Raw genomic sequence first — 19,653 nt, 5'->3', positions numbered from 1 at the left:
GCAAGGCAGGTCTTGTAGTAAGTCTGGATGAGCTAGCTGTTGGTCTTGATAACAAGCTATTTTATTTTATTTTATTTTATTTATTTATTTATTCGCGGTACACGGGCCTCTCACTGTTGTGGCCTCTCCCGTTGCGGAGCACAGGCTCCGGACGCACAGGCCCAGCGGCCATGGCTCACAGGCCCAGCCGCTCCGCGGCATGTGGGATCCTCCTGGACCGGGGCACGAACCCGTGTCCCCTGAATCGGCAGGCGGACTTTCAACCACTGCGCCACCAGGGAAGCCCATGATGGGACTTCTTATGTGACGGCTCAGGGCTTCAAGTGTGATTGTTCTAGCAAATGAGGTGGAAGCTGCATGGGCTTTTATGACTCAGCCTTGGGAGTCACCCGGCATCGCGTCCACGTACAGTGGAAGTGTTGACTGAAACAGTCACAAGCCCGTCTGGATTCAAGGGAAGCGGGGGGAGACCCAGTTTCTCAACAGGGAATGTCAATGTCACATTGTAGAAGAGCATGTGGGATGGATGGTATTGTTACAGCCATTCTTGGAAAATACAGTCTGCTGTGCACATCAGTTTCCCAAGGCTTTTCTCTTTGATGGGTGGGAGCAATGGGGACTGGGGGAATGTGGGCCCTGGGCATCCCACACAGGCATCTTTGTTAGATAGTCCTTGTTCCTTCCTGATCATAGGTCACTGATCCAAGTCCGAGCTGAGTGGGACACATGAGGAGGAAGAGATGAGCCTAGGAGGCGGGATTCTTCACACAGGCCCCTAGGACAGTGTCCCAGACTGTGTGGCCTTGGATAAGTGGCTCATCTCTGAATTGGGAATAAAAAGCCCTGCCTCAGGATCATTGTGGAGAGCAGGTTAGGTAAGGTGTGCAGAGTATAGTAGGATGCCTGGCACGTAGTGGGTATTCAACAGATGAGAGCTACTATAATGATATGTGCCATTACCCCACCTGAGTTCAATCATCTGTGGCACAGTATTAGTTATGTATTGCGGGGTAACAACTCACCCCGAAACTTAGTAGCTTAAAACAACAAAAGTCATTTTTTCCACTCTCTTGGTTTCTCTGGTGCAGAAATCTGAAGCTTGGCTGGACGGTTGTGGCCCAGCTCTCTCAAAAGGTTGCAGTCAGAGCGGCCGAGGCTGCAGGTGTCTGAGGGCTCAGCTGGGGTCACAGCATCTACTTCCAAGGTGGTTCACTCACGTGGCTGGCAAGTTGGTGCTGGCTGCTGGCTGGGGGCCTCTGTTCTCTCCACACAGGCCCTCCACAGGGCTGCTTGAGCATCCTCATGCCATGGTGGCTGACGTCCCCTAGAACAGATTTCTCCAGGAGGGCAGAATCTGGGTCTGCCTTGGTCTTCGCTGTATCTCCAGAGCTTGGCCTGGCTCAGAGCATTCTGTGAGGGTTTGAAAGACTGAGAACTGCCTTAACTATTCTGCCCTAGTCCCTTGACATTGTTCTGGAAGGTCTTTTCATGCCTCTGCCTAGGTCGACAGCGGGCTCAAGGTCTCAAAGAGGATCCCAAGGTTGTGAAAAGGAAGAATCAGGGAGAGACAGCCGCTAAGGCTCAGGACCCAGCTTCCCTTCCTTACCGGAAACTCTCCTTCCAGAGCTTGACCTTGGGCTTCTGAGCGCGTTCTGAGGGAGTCCATGTTCATGAAAACCCAAATAACTGTCCTACCAGGCTGAGAGCTGTGCGAACCCTGAGCGAAGAAAGTGCATGGGAAGGAGCTCACATCCCACTGAGGGTAACCTACAGGCCGGGGTTTCCAGCTGGGCCAAAAAGGACGGGTCAAAGTTGCTGTCCTGTTTAAGTAGCAGATGCAAAGGTCCTGAGGTGCGGGAGCAGGTTCTGGGGCCTCTGAGCAGGAGGGCTGGGCTGTGAGGGCAGGGCCCGATGAGGCCGAAAGACGGTGGAAGCAGAGCAGTGGGGTAACAGAGGCAGCCACGAGGAAGAGGGGGCTGGGTTGAGGAGACTGAAGTGGGGAGCCTGCAGGTTTCCGGGCAAAAGTGAAGAGGATCTGAGCCAAGGCGGCAGCTCTGGGAAAGGGATGTAAGGAAAGGGAAGAGGCAGGTTCCAGAGATATTTAGATGTAAACTTGACTGGATCAGATAGCCAGATTGGGTTAGAGAGCAGGAGGCAGGGACGGTGGATGAGTGGTTTTCCCTCTGAACATTCTTTCTCTCTGATGTTCAGAGGCAGCCGTGCTGTAAGGAGGCTTCAGGTGTTCGCTCAGTGTCCTGGGGCCAGAAAAGAGAACCCGGCAAGCCTGGGGCCCGGCAGAGTGTGATGTTATTCACATGGGGGGTCTGGCTGTGGAGGCCCCCACTGCTGCTCGTCTCCCAGGCAACCTGCCCCGCGACCAGCTGGATGTGTAGGCTACCAGGCCCTTGCACATATATCACTGTCTCATTTAATTGTCCAGGGGGGAGTTGTTATTCCCATTCTACAGATGAAGCAGCTGAGGCTTCCAGGCTCAGAGAGGTGTGATATGTTTTCTAAGGTCAAAGAGCTGGCAGAGCCAGGCCTGGAACCCAGCTGAGTCTTCTCTCCCACATACTTCCCTGCTTTCTCATCTCACAGGTCCCTTAATGGCCATTTGTATTGGATCAAGTTCATAAGAATTTGCAGAGTTCCTCCAGGGCCTCTGTGAGGTGGGTAGGTATGGCAGACTTTGGGCGGGGGGTGGTGGTGGTGGTGGTGTGTGTGTGGTCTTGACAGGTGTGTTAGAAGTGTGGGCGTATGGTGGGGTGGGACTAGGGGGTGAGGGACAGAGAGATCAGAGCCATCAATCAGAAAGCGGTCCCTGAAGGCAGGCTGATGTGGCTGGGGCCACATTCAGGAAACCCGTCAGGATGACAGTGACCTTGGGCAAAGACCCATGGAGGCAGGTGTCAAGTTCACAGAGATCTTGATAACAGGGCTCTTTGCTATCTCCCTCTTCTCGTGCCAGATGTTCAGGAACTTGACCCCCTTTTCTGGCTTTGTCTTATTTACTGTCCCCCGCTCCCCAGCACCTTGCCATGACCCTCTTTGCTGGTTCCCTTTTTCCTGGAATGGGTGGCCAGGGTAGTACTACCACCCAGAAGGGAGCTCCGAATTCCATCCCCTTGATTCCCTCCCCAGCTCCCTTGCAGCCGGAACACCTAAATGCTTTCTGCGACAAGCTCTTTAAATGATTGGAACTTTCTCCCAGATCAGCACTTTTTCATGCTACATTAGCATTTATTGGTTTGATATTTACATTTGCCAAAGGAGCACCCAGTCCCTGGGTCCCTGGGAGCACACACCGTCAACCGAATAGACTCTCATTGCCACTCACAACCTCCCTCCCCCTGCCCCCGTCTGCCACCTGCCTTGTCCTCCCCCCCCCCCGCCCCAGTCCCATTAAAAAAAACTCAGAAGGATTATCTTTGCAGACCAAAAGGTCTGCTGATAAACAGGGGCCCTACCCAGAGGAGAGAGGGGCTCCCCAAACAAAAGGGCTGGCAGGGACAATCTGAATTTGTATTGCAGTAGTGTATCTACATGATAGCTTCTCCACTGGATTCTAACCTCCTTGAAGGCAGAGGTCTGTTTTCTTTCTTTGAATTTCTCCATATTCCTCTCCAGGGTGAAGAAACAAGCTCTGCCAACCAAGGGTTCTCAAGGAACATTTGTCTGCTGTGGAATTAATCAGAAGTCGCGCCCTCCCTCCCTCTGACAGCTGCAGGGGGAGAGGGTGGAGGAATTATCCAGGGAATGCGAGGGCAATGGGGGCCACGTGGTGAGAAGGAGAGTTCTCCCTTGTCCCTTTCGAACACCCCCGCAGATGTGGCCGAGGAGCCCGGCCCTGCGAGGCCATGGTGGAGGAAGGAAGCTGTGTGGTAATGGGGTTAGAGCTCGGCAAACCCGGCTCCAAAAGCCAGCGCTGTTACGTAACTGGTGTGCGCCTCAGTTTCCTCTTTAGTAAAATTGGAATTACTTCCAGGCTGGTTGTGGGGATTAAGGGAGGTCAGGCGAGTAACGGGCCCAGGCACACCATGGGTTTAGGAGATGGCAGTTCCTGGGATTTATGCAGACCTGTGGCCCTATGCCCTGTGGGAGTGGAGCCCTAAGTGTAAATCGTTAACTCCTCAAAGGTATGTTTGCTGTGCCCTGGGATTTTCAAAGGGCAGGCTCTCCCAACAGCCCCAGAACCTTGCTACTCTAAAGGCCCGCGGACCAGCAGCAGTCTCACCTAAGAGGCTGTTAGGACGCCCTCAGATGCTCCCCAGACCTGTCGAATCGGAATTTCTATATTAAGACTCCCCCAGGTGAGTCATATGCACATTAAACTTTGAGAAGCACTTTAGAAACTCCCTGTGAAATGTGCAACGTAGAAATGACTATTCCCATTTTGAGAATGACATCACTTCCGCAGAGTCAGAGAATTGATGCCTTCTTTTGCCCAAGCTCATGAACTCTCTAAAAGAGGCCTTGTGACTCCTGGGGGGTGGGGGGGTCCTGGACCCCTTTCCCTACCCATGGCTGTTCCCTGAAGGACCAGCATACTCCAGGGCAGGGTGGAGATGAGCGAGGCCAGGGGCCAGGGTCTTATCTGTGGCCCCATCGCCACAAAGGGGGCCAGGTTGGCTGCCGGCTGTTGAAGTGCTATGTGGAGTCCACCCTGAGGAGTATGGGGTCTTGAACCTGGGGCTTGAGGTGGGATGACAAAGAGGCCAGAAAAAAATGTCGTGTGAAAGTGGAATTCCCGTGTTAAAGTGGAATTTCACACAGGTGGAAACACTTGACTCTCGTGCACATATAAAATGACCGTATGTCAAAGATTTGATTTAGCTCATTCATTAATGAGGGGACCCTCTAAGATGTTAAAGCCGGTTACCGTGAGGATGTGAGGGGCTAGGTATTTATAGGCAGCTTAATAGAAGAATTTTGGGGTGAGATAGCTAGGTTAGAAATTATTTGCATCTCTACCAGACAAAAATCTGAAAGTTAACCAACCTCTGCAGCCATGGGATTGTAAAATAGCCCAGTCAATAGGAAACCAATCAAAGGTGCCAGCCCCGCACGGTGCAGCCAGAACACCCAATAATGTCTTGCGCCTATTTCCAATTTTGGATAATTTCTTCTGACACTACCCTCGGTGAGTCCTTGAGAATCCGGAAATTGCTCTTGCCCTAGAATTACCCTCAGAATGGAATGTAGGTCTTGGAAGGAAAGGAGGGATAAAAGATGAGCAAGAGCATCTTCTCAAAGATGGGGAGTGTGCTTTCCCGGCCACCTTCCCCGTCTCCTGCGATGTACCGCACAACTGCTCTCAGAGGGCGAGAGCTGGCATCGTGCAGGAGAAAACCGACTGTTCACAGAAGGGACACAGCGCGGCCTGCTCCTGACTCCCATTCTCTTTAACCTTGGCTGCTGCGCAGAGGCGGATGATGTATCTGCAAACATATGCAGCCTTGTCCAAAATATTTTCCCCTCCTGTATAGTTCTTGCCAATATTGTTAATCTGTGGGTTGACTTCAGACCAAAATAAATCTCCCAGCCCTGGCCACCAGCTAGCTAATTTTACTTTGTAACCAGGGAATAGAAAGTACGGGCCCTTGGCCGACCATTCTGTGTTTATTTGGCTTTCTCTCTGCTGCAGTTTAAACATCACATTTGGAAAAGTGGACCCTCTGTGCATAAGAACAGCCACTGAGAGAAGCAACAACAAAGATGAACGGGTTGAAAAAGGCAAGTTCTTCCATTGCCCTCCACGTTTGTCTCTCATCTCAGGATTCTGATCGTCTCCACTGGCCTTTTGCATGATGTCTAGAGTTGTAAAATGGGCCCCAGAGCAGAAGGATAGATACATGGCCATTCGGGGAGGACTTTTTCCTCGAACTCTCCTGGGTTCTCCTGGACCAGTCCTAGAGGAAGCAAGTGGGTAGAAGCTTACCAAGTCAGCCCTGGAAGGGACCTTGGAGGGCATCTAGTCCAGCCCTGCCAGCTGAAAGGCAGGATTACCTAGTGGTTGAGCGCACACATTTGAAGCCAGACAGCCCCAGTTTGAACCAGTTCTCCACCACTTCCTAGCTGTGTGACCTTGGACAAGTTTACTAAACCTCTGCCTCAGTTTCCTCATCTGTCACATGGGGATAGTAATCATCATACCTACCTCAGACAACTGTAGCGGTGACAAAATGAATTAACATATAAAGCATCAGGAATAGCACAAAGCGTACAGAAAGCGTTTGATAAGAGAAGGAAATGAGGCTCAGAGGAGAAGCAGCCTCCCCGAGGTCACTCAGGGATTTGCCAAACTGAGCTGAACTCGGTGAAAAAGAGGAGAGGTTACTGCCTGTTGGAAATTCTGACTAATAGCTGTTTCTCTGCCTGTGTTACATCATCCTCACTCAAAACTTGGAGAGAGACCTCATGTGGAAGTCAGGGTGCCATATTCCAGTCCAGGTGTGCCGCTAACCAAGAGTGGCCCTCCTAGCTAATGAGCTTGGGGCTGGATGGTCTCTGGGGTTCCTATTGGCACTAACATCTTATAATTTGAAATTAGGGTCTGTACCCTCCATTCAAATCAAGTCTGTCTTTTCCTGCAACGCACCTTACACTGGTTTTTTTTTTCCTCCATTTCCCTCTGACGTTTTGCCCAACTGTATCCTGTGTGCGTCAACACCCGGTTTCCTTTTGGCCCTCCCACTCTGTCCCTCTGCACGTTGGCCCCTCTCCCCTTCCCCCCTGCTAGGGCAATCATAGGCTCCCACTGGCCCACACCTGGGCCCTCAGTTGCCAGGTTTAAGTTGATTACACACTGTCTTGGAGGTGTCTTGAAAGTTACCATGTAGGCACCTTGAAACTAGAGACTGGATTTCTTCCTTGTCATGGCCCACTTTAAGAGTCTAATAGAGTGCCCTTGGCAGAGTGGCTTATCCATTATGGATTGCTGACTGGCTCTAAAATGAGTCGGGATATTGGATGAAATCTTGGATTATCGAGGCTCCCTCTGCAACATTCAGTACAGCTCTCATAGATGCCCTTTGTTCGGGAGAAAACCAGTGTTATCAAACTTCAAAGCTTGATGAAAAGGGTATTTTAGAACAATTAATATTTCAAACTCGAAAATTGCAGACTGCAGCACAGGAACGTTAGATACTTCCTTTGCTGCCTTTCTTTCTCCCCAGCCGTATTCCACATCCCCTTTCCCTAAAATACAAGCCCGGGTCAGATGTTAGGTTGCCACCTGTTGGTGTAATGAGGCATTGCAACCCAGCTCTACAAAATAACTCTAAATGCCTGTAGGGAAGTGTACAGAGACTGAAATGCTGGGAGATGCGATTTCGTAGAGTCAGGTGTGGCCCAGAGAAATATCTTCTGGATTAGGTTGATCCTGAGGGAAGGGTGAGGGCTAACAGCAGAGGGGAATCCTGGAGTAAGAGAGACACTACTAAGCCCTCTAAGTGCTGTAGAGGAAAAGCAAACAGTTTTGGAGGCACTAACTTCTGTAATACCTAATACTACTAGTGTGTAAATAATAAGACCTCCATCCCACTGGGCTGACCACCAGTGTAATCCTGCCTTTCTCAAACCTTTGCCCTTAGTCAAAGTTGTTGGAGCCCAACTTAAAACTACATTGAAGAGCAAAGAAAAATGAGGTTTCGCTATGTATTTGGGGTGGGTTGCATTTTTAAAAGACAGCTGCCACAATATCCCACATGTTTTTCTGCAGTGTGACCTGTCCCTCTCCCATCAAGTAGAGAGGTCTGTGTCTCTACCCCTTTGAACCCAGGTGGGTCCTATGCCTGCTTTGACTGAGAGAATGAGGTGGAAGTGATGCTGTGTGGTTTTTTCAGGACAGGATCACAGAAAGACTTGAAGCTTCCTGAGCCTACTAGAATGCTCACTTTGGGGACACTCCCTCTTGGAAGCTAGCCACCATGCTGTGAGAAGCCCAAACTACAATGGACAGGCCACACTTAAGGCATTCCAGTTGAAGCCCCAGTTAAGTTCCCAGCCAGCAGCCAATATTAACTGCCAGCCCCGTGTGTGTGCCATTTTGGATGTCCAGCTGGGTTAAGCCTTCAGGACTCCAGCCCCAGCCAACACCTGCCTGCAGCTGCACAAGACACTCAGAGTAAAAACCCCCCAGCTGAGCCCAGTCAACTCACAGAACTGTGAGAGAGAGTACCGAGTTGTACTAAAGCCCCTAGGTTTGGGTGCATGATGTGGCAATAGGTACCAAGGACAAGAGCAACTTTGGTTAGACACAAAAACCATAGGGTGACACATAATTAGGTATAGTTTTTAAATCTTGGATTCAGCTTTAGGGCAATGAGTCCTTAACATCATAGAGCAGTACTCTTTCAGTTCACATCTGCTGCCTCTGATCAAAACACTATCTTGCACTTCCTGAGAGAGAGAGCACTTCCTGCCAGGTGTCCCCTTGTGTCCTCCTCTGTGTGACTGTGGGGTTCAGTGTCTCTCACACATTCTAGCATGGCCCTTGGTGCCTTATTTGGAGGCCATGAGATAGAAGCCATGCTCTTGCCTCCAGAAGGTTTTGTGGGTGGGATTGTGCCATAGACAGCAAGAAGCCACCCACACATTTTCTTTTAATCAACTTTAGGGATGGATATTTACATATGATAGATTAGACCCATTTTAAGTGTACAGATTGATGAGATTTGACAAACGTAACCCATGTGACCACCACCCATGTAACCACCACCATAATCAAAGTCTAGAACATTTTCATCACCCTAGATTTTCCTTGTGCTCCCTTTGCAGTCAATCCCCTCCTCCCACCCCCAGCCCCAGGCAAACACTGAGTTTCTTTGCCATTAGAGATCAGTTTTTGTCTTTTCTGGTGTTCCATATAAGTAGAATCATATAGGATGCACTCATGTGACTGCATAATATTTTGTTCAGCATATTTTTGAGGTTCATCCATGTTGTGTGTACCTATAGTTAATTCCCTTTTATTGCTGTGTAGTCTATCACTGTATGGATATATCACAATCTGTCTATGCTTCTGTTGATGGACCTTTGGGTCAGTTATACTTGGGGCTATTATGAGTAAAAGTGCTATGAATGTTCATCTACAAGGATTTGTGGTCATAGGTTTTCCTTTCTTCTGGGTAAATATCTGAGTGCTAATACAGGGTTATATGATAAGTGTATATTTCGCTTTATAGGAAACTGACAAATTGTTCTACATGCCTACCAGCAAAGTATGAGAGTTCTGGTTGCTCCATATTCTTATCAGCACTCAACACTGTCAGTCTTTTTTCTTGTAGCATCCCTGGTGAGTGTAATGGTACCTCATTTGCCCACAAGATTTTGTGTCCTCCATTAGGATGTGACCAGGGACTTGTTTTTTCACTGCTACATCTCCTAGCACCTGGAAAGGTACCAACACCTGGAACAGCCCTCAGTACCTGGAACAGCATGCAATAAATATTTTTGGAATGAACTAGTTCATGTCTCCTTGAGTTTTCGTGTTTCCTTAAGATTTATTTCTGTAGGGAATATTGAGCAAGGAGGAGTTACACACTTACAGTTGTGAAAGATATTGCCAAGTTGCTTTACCCCAAAATGCTGAACCAATTTACCCTCCCACCAACATGAGCTATTGTCAATTGTTTCAATTTTTCTGCCAGTGGAACAGGTTAAAAATGGTATTTCATTTTGGTTTTTATTTTGCATTACTCCTTTTTAAAAGTTTTATTTATTTAATTTTATTTTTGGCTGCATCGGGTCTTAGTTGCGGCATGTGGGATCTTTTGTTGCGGTGCACAGGCTTCGCTCTAGTTGTGGTGCATGGGCTCCAGAGCGCGTGGGCTCTAGTTGTGCCGTGTAGGCTCCAGAGCACATGTGGGCTCTGTAGTTTGTGGCATGCGGGCTTAGTTGCCCCGCGGCATGTGGAATCTTAGTTCCCTAAGGGCTCGAACCCGCGTCCCCTGCATTGGAAGGCGGGTTCTTAACCACTGGACCACCAGGGAAGTCCCTAATTTTGCATTACTCTTATCATTGGGTGAAATTGAGCATCTTTTCATATGTTTTGGGGTCTTGTATACTTCATCTGTGATTTGTGTTCCTATATTTTGTTTATTTTTTTTAATTAATTAATTTTTAAAATTTATTTTTGGCTGCCTTGGGTCTTTGTTGCTGCGCGCGGGCTTTCTCTATTTGCAGCGAGCGGGGGCTACTGTTCGTTGAGGTGCGTGGGCTTCTCATTGCAGTGGCTTCTCTTGTTGTGGAGCACAGGCTCTAGGCACGTGGGCTTCCGTAGTTGTGGCACGCAGGCTCGGTAGTTGTGGCTCATGGGCTCTAGAACGCAGGCTCAGTAGTTGTGACGTATGGGCTTAGTTGCTCCACGGCATGTGGGATCTTCCCGGACCAGGGCTTGAACCTGTGTCCCCTGCATTGGTAGGAAGATTCTTAACCACTGCGCCACTAGGGAAGTCCTATTTTGCTTATATTTTATTGGACTATTTTTTTTCTAATTTGTAGAAACTCTTTGCTTATCAGAGATGGTAACATTTTGCCTGTTATGTATGTTGCAAACATTTTGTGGAGTGACAAGCAGAATGGTCCAATGATGACTCCTGGAACCCTTCTCCTTGCCTGCTCAGGCTGAGGACTCCCACCTTCCCCCTAGTGGGAGTGGCTGTGACTGAACCCAACTTTGCATTGGGCTGAGGGCTCCCCTTCCTCCAGCCACATACCTCCAAGTCTTGACTGTTCCATGTATGTAAAGCCTCTCCAATCTTACACAATTGAAAGGTAGCATCCAGAGTGGGGAGGGGCAGGGTCCCTTCCTGGATCATAGCCCACTGTGCATCCTACATCCAGAGTCCCAGCTCCTTTCCGTGGACTGATGAGAGCACAGGGTCCATGTATCTCATCTTGCTGAGCATTTACTTGAAAACTTTCCCAATAAAATCTGCTCTTCATACCCCTTCCATGTGGCATTGTGGTGTTTGCTTTCACCTTCTCCTCCACATATTTTCTCCCAGTCTGTCATTTATCTTAGACATTGTTCATGATGTCTTTTTTCATACACAAGGTTTTACTTCTACATTGTCAAATCTGTCTTTTCCATGACTTCTAGACTTCATGGCTTGCCTAGGAAGTTTTTGCTTTACCCCAATCATGTAAAAAATTAGTTTGTGTTTTCTTCTAGTGTTTTCATAGGTTTTTAAGGTTTTGGTCCTATCTACCTGGAATACACTTTTGGATGCGGGGATGCCCACCTCCCAGGGGTCAACAGCAGAGTTTCTATCCGCAGAGCTGGTCTCAGAGTATAATGTTACTGTACTGTATTAGTTATCTATTGCTGCACATCGAATTACACCAAAACTTAGTGGCTTAAAACAACAACAAACCTTTATTACCTCACTGTTTCTCTGGGTCAGGAATTTAGGAGCAGCTTAGCTCTGTGGTTCTGGCTCATGGTTTCTCATGAGGTTGTAGCTAAGATGTTGGCTGGGGCTGCAGTCATCCGAAGGCTTAGACTGGGGCTGAAGGATCCACTTCCAAGATGGCTCACTTATATGGATATTGGCAATAGGCCTCAGTTCCTCACTGGCTGTTGGCAGAAGGCCTCAGTTCCTCACCATATGGACGTCTCCATAGGGCTCTCCATAGAGTGTCCTTATAACATGGCAGCTGGCTTACCCCAGATAGGTTGATCCAAGAGAGAGCAGGGCACAAGCCACAATGTCTTTGCTAATCTAGCCTCAGAAGTCACACTCTGTCATTCCCACAATATCCTATTGATCAGGGGAGGAATATACAAGGGCCTGAATAACAGGAGGTGGGGCTCAGTGGAGGCCATCTTGGAGGTGAGCTACCACACGCATTATCTGGCCAACATTTTTGGCTTTGTGCTTCCTGGCCCTGTGAATGAGGGTCCTGTTGGTCCAAAGTACACTCAAGAAAGTGAAGAGCTATCAAAGTCAGACAACTACTCTAAATGTCTGAAAAGGAAATTGGAAATTCTGGCTATGAACATAGGGGTCCCAAAGTCTCGTTTAATTTTCCTGTTTTAGAATCCAGGAGAAAGACAAACTCTTCAGAGTGAATCACATTGAGTGACGATGGGGCTGAGACTCGATTCTGGGGTTTCTGACGTGCACTCCGTGACCTTGTCTGCTTTTCTGCAAGCACTTGCTGGCCCTTGCTAGTTATATCGGTCAAAGTCCAATCAAGGATACAGGAACTACTCTAGGTGTTTGGAGCAGATGGAACTTAATGCATAAAATTGTTTACACATGTGATGGAAAACGCCGAGATAGGGAAGTGCAGGAAGCGTCTGTTGCCCCTGAAGCTGGAGGGAGGGAGGGAAGAGCTGGATCAGTGGAGTCCGGAAGTGGGCTCACCAGGCAGGAGTCAGAGCTGCGATGGTTCCGTCCCCTGGGATCTGCAGCCACAGAGGTGCTCCAGCTACTGAGGCAGAGAGCAGGAGGAGAAATTGCCTGGCTTCTCCCTTCCTCCTGTCCTCCAGTCTCCTTCCAGGGCTTTCCACGGATGCCAGTAAACATTCAGGCAAAGCTGAGCAGAGGAAGCGGGGTGGGAGTGGGGAACGGGGAATCTGAGGGCACGAGGCTTGGGACTGGCACATTGGTGTCAGGCTCGTGGCAGATTTTATTTCCCAAAAATGGCCACAAAAATATTTCTGGTCCTACTTGTTTTTCTAGAACCATGACACCCTCCCATCAACAGGTGGAGTCTGAGTGCCCCTCCTCCATCCTGGGTGGGACTTTGTAATTACCTGCATGAACAAAATGAGTCACACGTGATGCTAATTGTCTTCTGAGGCTGGGTCATAAAAGGCGATACAGCTTCCACCTGGGATGCTTTCCCTTAGAACTGTGCTGCCGAGCTGTGAGCTGCCGAGCTGTGAGCAAATCCAAACCAGCCCGTGTAGGAGGCTACGTGGTGGGGCTCACGGGGAGAAGAACCGAGGCCCCCGGCCGATGACCAACATTATCCCCCAGCCCCCAGCCTCTGAGTCTTCCCGAGGAGGGCCCAGACAACACAGAGCAAAGACAAGCTGTCTTTGCTGTCTGAATTCCTGACCTGCAGAATTTGTAAGCATAATTATTTTATTTTTTTAGGTTACTAAGTCTTGGGAAAATTCGTTGCACCGTTTATGATAACTGGGACAGCTGGGTCGAGGGGCAGGAGGCGTTCGGGTGTATATTTGGGGCTCAGGGCAGTATCAGCCTCCTCTCAGATCTTCTGTTTTGGGGCAGAATCCCAACCAGTAACTGGCATTGGTTTGAGAGTACACGGCAGCTGGTCTCACTCTCCTGCAAATTCTTAAAACTTTGTTTTTGGAACCATTCCCTTGAAGAATTCATAAATTCATTTTACACATATTTATTGAGTGCCTAAGCCGTTAGGCACCGTTCCTAACTTCAGCCAGAAAACAAATTACCTTATAAGTAAATACATAATTACAAATTGAGATAAATGCTCTGGAGGAAAAATGCCGGATGTGGATGCTAAGAGAGTATAACCGAGGGTCTAGATTTTGTTTGGGGTGTTGACGAAGCGTCTCTCAGGAAGTGAGATTTCTCTCCCCCTCTCTCTCTCCCACCCCCCGCCTTCTCCCCTTTTCTTTCCAAAACTTACTTCTTCCAAGCCGTGGAAGGTTTTATAATACCCTTTTGAAAGTTAGCAAAACGAGATTTCCTACTGAAAAAGATAGCCGGACCCACATATACTAAAAAGTATTTACTCATAAGAAACCAGATATCATTGGGGGTTTTTTCTGGGTGACCCATGAAAACTAGGGACTCCGCCATCCCTCACCCCAGAGAGTGCCTGGACGGTGCCTACGCATCAAATTTGTCATTGAGTTTTAGGAGCGTGGTTGACTGGTATGTGTGGCTGGTCTCAGCTTTGATGATTTCTCCAGAAGCTCAAGCATAGTAGTGAGACAGCTCCGGGGAAAGAGAAGAAGAGAGGTTGCGGGGAGACTGGGGAATTGCACCTGGAGAGCCCGGGGAGCAGGGACTGGGTTGCAGGCTGGGGGTGAGAATGAGGGGCAGGTCAGGTCCCCATCACAGCCACCGGGCTGTGCTCTGTGTCTGTCACTGCATAGGAAGATGGGCCAAAATTGCTATTTCCAGCAACCTCCACAGGGAAAGGGGCAGCTCTGAGACCAGTCCCAAGGCTCTTGATTTACCTATGACTGGAGAATGTGGGTTCCTCTGGAGCTGGGGTTGGGGTCTTTCCATCTGCTGCCTTTTCACATGGCTGTCCTGGCTGTGGTGGCATCTGTCCGGTCCATCAGCATTAAGCTCACACACAGCCTCTTCTACCTGTAGTTCTCCATGGGCTTGAGGGTAGACATTGGTGGGTCACGCCATCTTCTCCACCACTAGCTGTACCTGCGCCTCAGCTGCCGCCTGCATTCGCACAGCCTGGTTCATCAGCCCCAGAAGATGCTCACCCAATGTCCCTTGCAGGGACCAGGGTGGTCATTAAACAACACGCAGCCAGACCTCAGAGCCGCAGCCCTGCTTCACGATACCACAGCAGACAGGAGGTACCTCTCGGGTCTACATCCCGGGCCTTGCTGCTGACTCACCCCATCCAGGTCTGTTCCCTGTTCTGATTATTCCCTCCCCCAAGATACAGAGGCCAGACTTACAAGTGGGTGATCATGGTGGACACGCCCACCCCTAACTTTGTTGGGGGCCAGGACAGGAGTACACACAGAAGCCCCCATTCTGTACCTCTAAATATTTCAAAACTAAAATCAACCTTCCCGAAGTATGTTGACAAATGTAACTTCACAGTGATGTGAAAAGCCAGGTGTGAATTTCGAATTCTTGGATTCTGCAGCGTTCTGCACTAGAGCACAGCTGGCTCCTGGGCCCTCTCTGCCCATTCCCGTTCCACACTGGGAGGGGCCTGGTGCACCTTAATGCTCACCCTCCGACCCATCTGGTCCAGCGCTGTCCACTTTCTGCCCTCCCCAAAATCCCCCTGCAAACAGTCACCCCTGGGCCACCTAAGGGGGGTGTGAACAGATGGCAGTGTGTGCCCTTGGGAGGACAGACAAGGGGAGGAGGCCTGGGCAGTCCCTGGTAGTGAACTTAGGGCTGTCTGGAGGGGAATTCTGGGGTCCCAGGACCCCAGAGCATGTCCAGAGGGGAGAAGAGACTCCAGGTGGGTGTCCCTTTGGTCCTGTGGATGCCTTGCCTCATGGGCAGGGGTGTGGCCAGAGCAGGGCCCTGTAGAGCATGGGACCCAGGCCAGGTGCCTTGATTGCCCAGTTCTAAGGGTACTTCTTATTCTAGAGAGCAGACTAAGTCGTGCTCGGTAGAATTGCTCTGTGTCCTTCGAGCTGTCACTCATTTCTTTTTCCGTCTTCCTGTGCAGCTACTAGGAAACTTCATTTGGGCTCTTCACCTGCCTGGCACCCATCCTTCCAAGGATGACATTTGAAATATTTCACCGCCGTATAGGACAGGCAATGACCAATCAGAGCAGATGCCTGCCCAGTGCTGAACCGGGGTTCTTGAGGTCCTCTGCTGGGCTAGGTATTGACCCTCCAGTTGCTAGGTCATAGGAAGATAGAGGAGGGGTCAGGGTCACAAGGACGGACATTGGGGGCGAGGCTTGGGGAAGGGGCCACTTATCATCAGTATGGAGATATTTCACTATTTTAGCAGCAGTGCTGCCATACTCGTGAATATCAACTCTGCCTTCTCCTCATCTTCCTTGGATTTTATTAGGGGCAGCATTGTGTGCAGGTAAAAGACTACATCCCCAGCTCTGCTTAAAGCTTAGAGGTGGCTCATAATAATAAGGGCAAGTCTTCAAAGGGGCTCTTTTAACTGGGAAGAGTCCCCTTTGCCCCTTGCTCTTCTCCTTCTCCCTAAACCTCTCCTTCCTGTAATGATGATGGCTGGAGCTCCAGCAGCTATCTTGTGACATTGAGGATGGAAGCCGCATGCTAAGGAAAATAAAACAGAAATATAGAAGGAGCTTGGCACCTTCTATGATGACTGTAGAACTGCCATACCAGCCCTAGACTGCCTACTGCTGGACTCTTTTTTTATGAGAGAGGATAAACTTCAAGTTTGTGTAAGCCTCTGTAGTTAGATCTCTGTTGTTAGTATTTAAATTTGATTGCTAACTCATTTCAGTTCCAGTCCTCAAGGCCTGTGTCTCCAGGGTCAGGGATGTGGCCGGAAAAGGAATCTTCATTTGGCATGTGTCTTCCATGGGCTAGATGTGTTTTGTCAGCTAATCCTTAAAACCATTCTGGCGACTAGTATTACTTTCCTCACTTTAACAGTTGAGAAAACTGGTCTGAGAGGTTATGTGACTTGACTAGTGGCAGAAATGGGGCCAAGGCCTGGGTCTTGCAGGCTCCAGAGCCCACACCTGCTCCACCACACTTCTCATCTGTGCAGGCAGGACTCGGGTCCCCTTCCTGTTCGTCTCTGGGACGGTGCCTGGGAGGTCCTCCAAGGCTGGGCAATGTTGGGATGGCCTTTGCAGATCCCACAACACCTCGCTGGCACCCAGACAGGCATCCTTCTGTCCAGGAAAGTGTGTGTGTGGAAGGAACCGTTTAAAAATCTCCTGTCTTTCCCTGTTATTAGCCTTCAGAGAAAAGCCCAGAAAACCTCAATAGGGCTATGGGATAGAGGGTAGCGGGGAGCTGTGAGGCAGGTAGCAAGCAGCCTTCTGCCTTCCATGCTCAGTGAAGGAACATCCCTGGGTGGAGGGAGAGTAGGGTAGGGAGGGAGGCACCTCTGAGATGGGTGTTCGGGCTCCTCAGGCTTGGAGGTCGCTGCGCCCCGTGCTCAGCACACTTGTTCCCTTGAAGCCTGAAAGCCCAGCTTCTCCGTGCCCTCTGAGGGCAGCCAAGGCAGAGGGACCATTCTCTGAGGCAGCTTTATTGTCCCAAAGGTCATTAGTGGATGCTGGTGGAGGCCCAGCACCTGGAGGCTGATCCTCATCCCTTCTTGGACCTCTCTGCCCGGCACTTCCATTCCTAGTACATTTTGAAGGGATAGAAAACTGTCCAGAAGCCTGAAGCCCTCGCCTTCCTGCAGCTCGGCCCGAGTTCTACATGACCTGTTTGTCTCTTCAGGGCCCAAGGCCTCTCCCTCCTCCTCCCCTCCATCTGCCCAGGGACTTGCAGAGGTGAAGCAGCCTCAGACAGCTCCCAGAGAGAGCCTGGCCTTGGCAAACCAGCTTCCCGAGCACTGGAGAAAGAGCGAGCAGACGCAGGCCTCCTCCGGGACGCCTGTAACAGTGCCTCCCTGCCCCTGACTCCCCTTGGAAAACGTGACCCACCAGGCCCTCCCGACAAGCCACCCTCCCTCCCTCCCTCCCGTCCGCCTCCCCCTTCACAGGCTCCCAGGCGGAGGAGATGGAAAACAGAGCCTCCTGAATGTTTAACTTCAGCGGAGATGATAATAACTTTCCCATGGATGCAACTGTATCCTTTCCCTGTGTTCCTGCGGGGATCCTGAAACTCCATAAGGTTCTCATTTGCAGCTCGTTCCTGAGGAGGCCTCATTTCCTCGCCACACACCCCTGATGTGGTCAGGGTCTCCCTCCCACAGCCCAGCGGGGGTGTGGGTGCGGGCGTCCCTGAGCTTTTCCCTCATGGCTGCTCCCCGCCCCCCGTCCCAGGCCCGCTTTGCCTACCTGGCCTTCCCAGACCCCTTCATCTAACCCCCGGCCCCCAAGGCCTCAGGCCTTTAAGTCCCTGCTCCGCACGCCCAGGGGTTGTGGTCAGGGCTGGGCTGTTCCCCAGGCAAATGTGCCCTTTCTTCGAGAAGCTTCTCCCACTCAGCCTGGTAGGCATGTTGAATGACCCCAAGGGTCACCATCAGTGTGTATCCTATGTGAATGGCACCTCCCGGTGTTAAAGCCAAACGGCTCTGCTGGTAGGCCCTAAAAGGAGACTAGATTCAAAGCCCTTTCCAGTCAGGAAAAGACCCCAACCCCCTCTTGCCAGGCACCTCTGCCCCCCAAACTCTTTTCACCACACACCTCTCCTAACTTTGATCTCGCAGGAAGCCTAGGGAGTTGAGAAGAGGAAAGAAAAGAACAATAGACGTGTGGTGGTGGTGGTGGTGTTTTTTTTGTTTTTTTGTTTTTTGTTTTTTTAACGTGTTCACGTTCCTGGCATCTCCCAAGCTTCATTTGACAAAATGGGTGAGGAACAGGACCCAGGGAGGTTGAAAATGATGAGCCTGGATGTTAGAGTCAGATCAGGGCCCCTGAGGTCCTGATTGTGCCCGCGTGCTACCGTGTCAGGGTCAGGAGGCAGGAGGGGAAAAAACAGGGTGAGGGGACGGTGGGCTCAGTAGTGAGGCATGTGGATGGTGGAGCCAGATGGCCTGGGTCGAAGTATCCTGTTGCACCATTTGCAAATCGGGTAACCTTTTGTGAGTGACTTAACATCTCTGTACCTCAGTTTCCTCATCTGTAAAATAGGAATTATAGTAGCGTGGCCATGGGTTTGTAAAGGGCAAGTTTGAAGAAAAGTGCTGGGCGTGAAGTAAGTGCTGTGATCACTGTTGTTAATTAGATGTCTGGGAGTCCAAGGAAAGGCCACTTCGAACTTGGCCTCTCCCACCCTCTGGCCCTCGTCCCCACGTCGCACACTTGGAGGTCTTTGAGGACAAGTAAATCCCATGGACGTTGCTGCTCGCCTCTGTATCCGGCTGCCACAGAGGTCACAGCCCAGTGGCTTCTACCCCCTTCTCCCCGTTGGCAGCTCTCTGGGCCCTAGTAAACCAGGTCCATCTGGGGCTCAGGGATCCCAGGACTGCCTTCTTGGTTGCCCAAGAAGTACCCACAGAACCCCAAGTACCTCCAGAGAAGCAAGAGCTCAGAGAGGTCCTCAGGAGCTCAGCTTGCCCTCGAAGGCTGGTCCTTCTGGGCACTTCTTCTGTCTCAGGCTGGACCCAGGATAAATAGATGTGATTAGGAGATCAAAGCGCTTTGCACAGGTTTGGCCTGAGGGGGCCCTTTGACCTGCTGCCGTGCCTTCAAGGCCCGCGCCGTCATCCCCGCCACCCCTGGAGTCCTCAAGTCGGAAACCTCTCCCCGCTTTCGTTCCTGTTCTTATCAAAATGCTGCCGCGGCCCTCTGTGCCAGGCTGGTGAGTCTTGCCTGTTGGTGGGGAGCTGGGGTCCCCCCGCTACCACCACACAGCTGTTTACTAAATCACCAGTTTGAGGCTGAAGCCAGCACACTGTAGCAGGTCTGCCAAACCCAAACGGGTTTCATTTTGAGCCTCAGTTGCAAAACCTGAAATTTTGATATGCTTGTAAGTGGTGGACAGGTGAATCACGCCTGCCTCTTGGGCTATCTAATTACATGCAGGGCCTGCCTGGGCTCCCAGAACTTGGCCAGTGATGGAAGGAATCATTATGAGTATCCTGTCCTTTTCCTTTGAACAGGGGAGACATTCCTGTAAGTGCTCACTGTGGAGAACCTGTGGAATTTTCCTTAAGACTTGAGAGATGGCTTTGAGGGGTTGTGTTGTAACGGCTCAGAATGGACCCTCTGTCACCCCTGGGCTCCTTCTTGGGATGTTTAGGCCTCTAGGCCCCAAAACTCGAAGGGAGGTGTGTGCTGAGGTGACGAGGCCTCTCCGAGCCTTTGGGG

The 19,653-nt window shown here is 50.4% G+C and overlaps 1 long non-coding RNA gene across 1 annotated transcript; it reads left to right on the top strand.

The window, feature by feature from the left end:
• Nucleotides 1-1,656: 1,656 nt before the first annotated feature.
• LOC308609572 lies at nt 1,657-3,701 on the top strand. The gene is made up of 3 exons (XR_014014314.1): nt 1,657-1,762; nt 2,599-2,669; nt 3,628-3,701. It is a non-coding gene; the product is annotated as an uncharacterized lncRNA (long non-coding RNA).
• Nucleotides 3,702-19,653: the final 15,952 nt, after the last annotated feature.

The sequence above is a fragment of the Mesoplodon bidens genome, assembly GCF_964165515.1.
Source record: "Mesoplodon bidens genome assembly, chromosome: X".
Taxonomy (NCBI): Eukaryota; Metazoa; Chordata; class Mammalia; order Artiodactyla; family Ziphiidae; genus Mesoplodon; species Mesoplodon bidens.
Note: the sequence above shows the minus strand (reverse complement) of the source record. Positions and strands in the feature narration are given on the sequence as shown.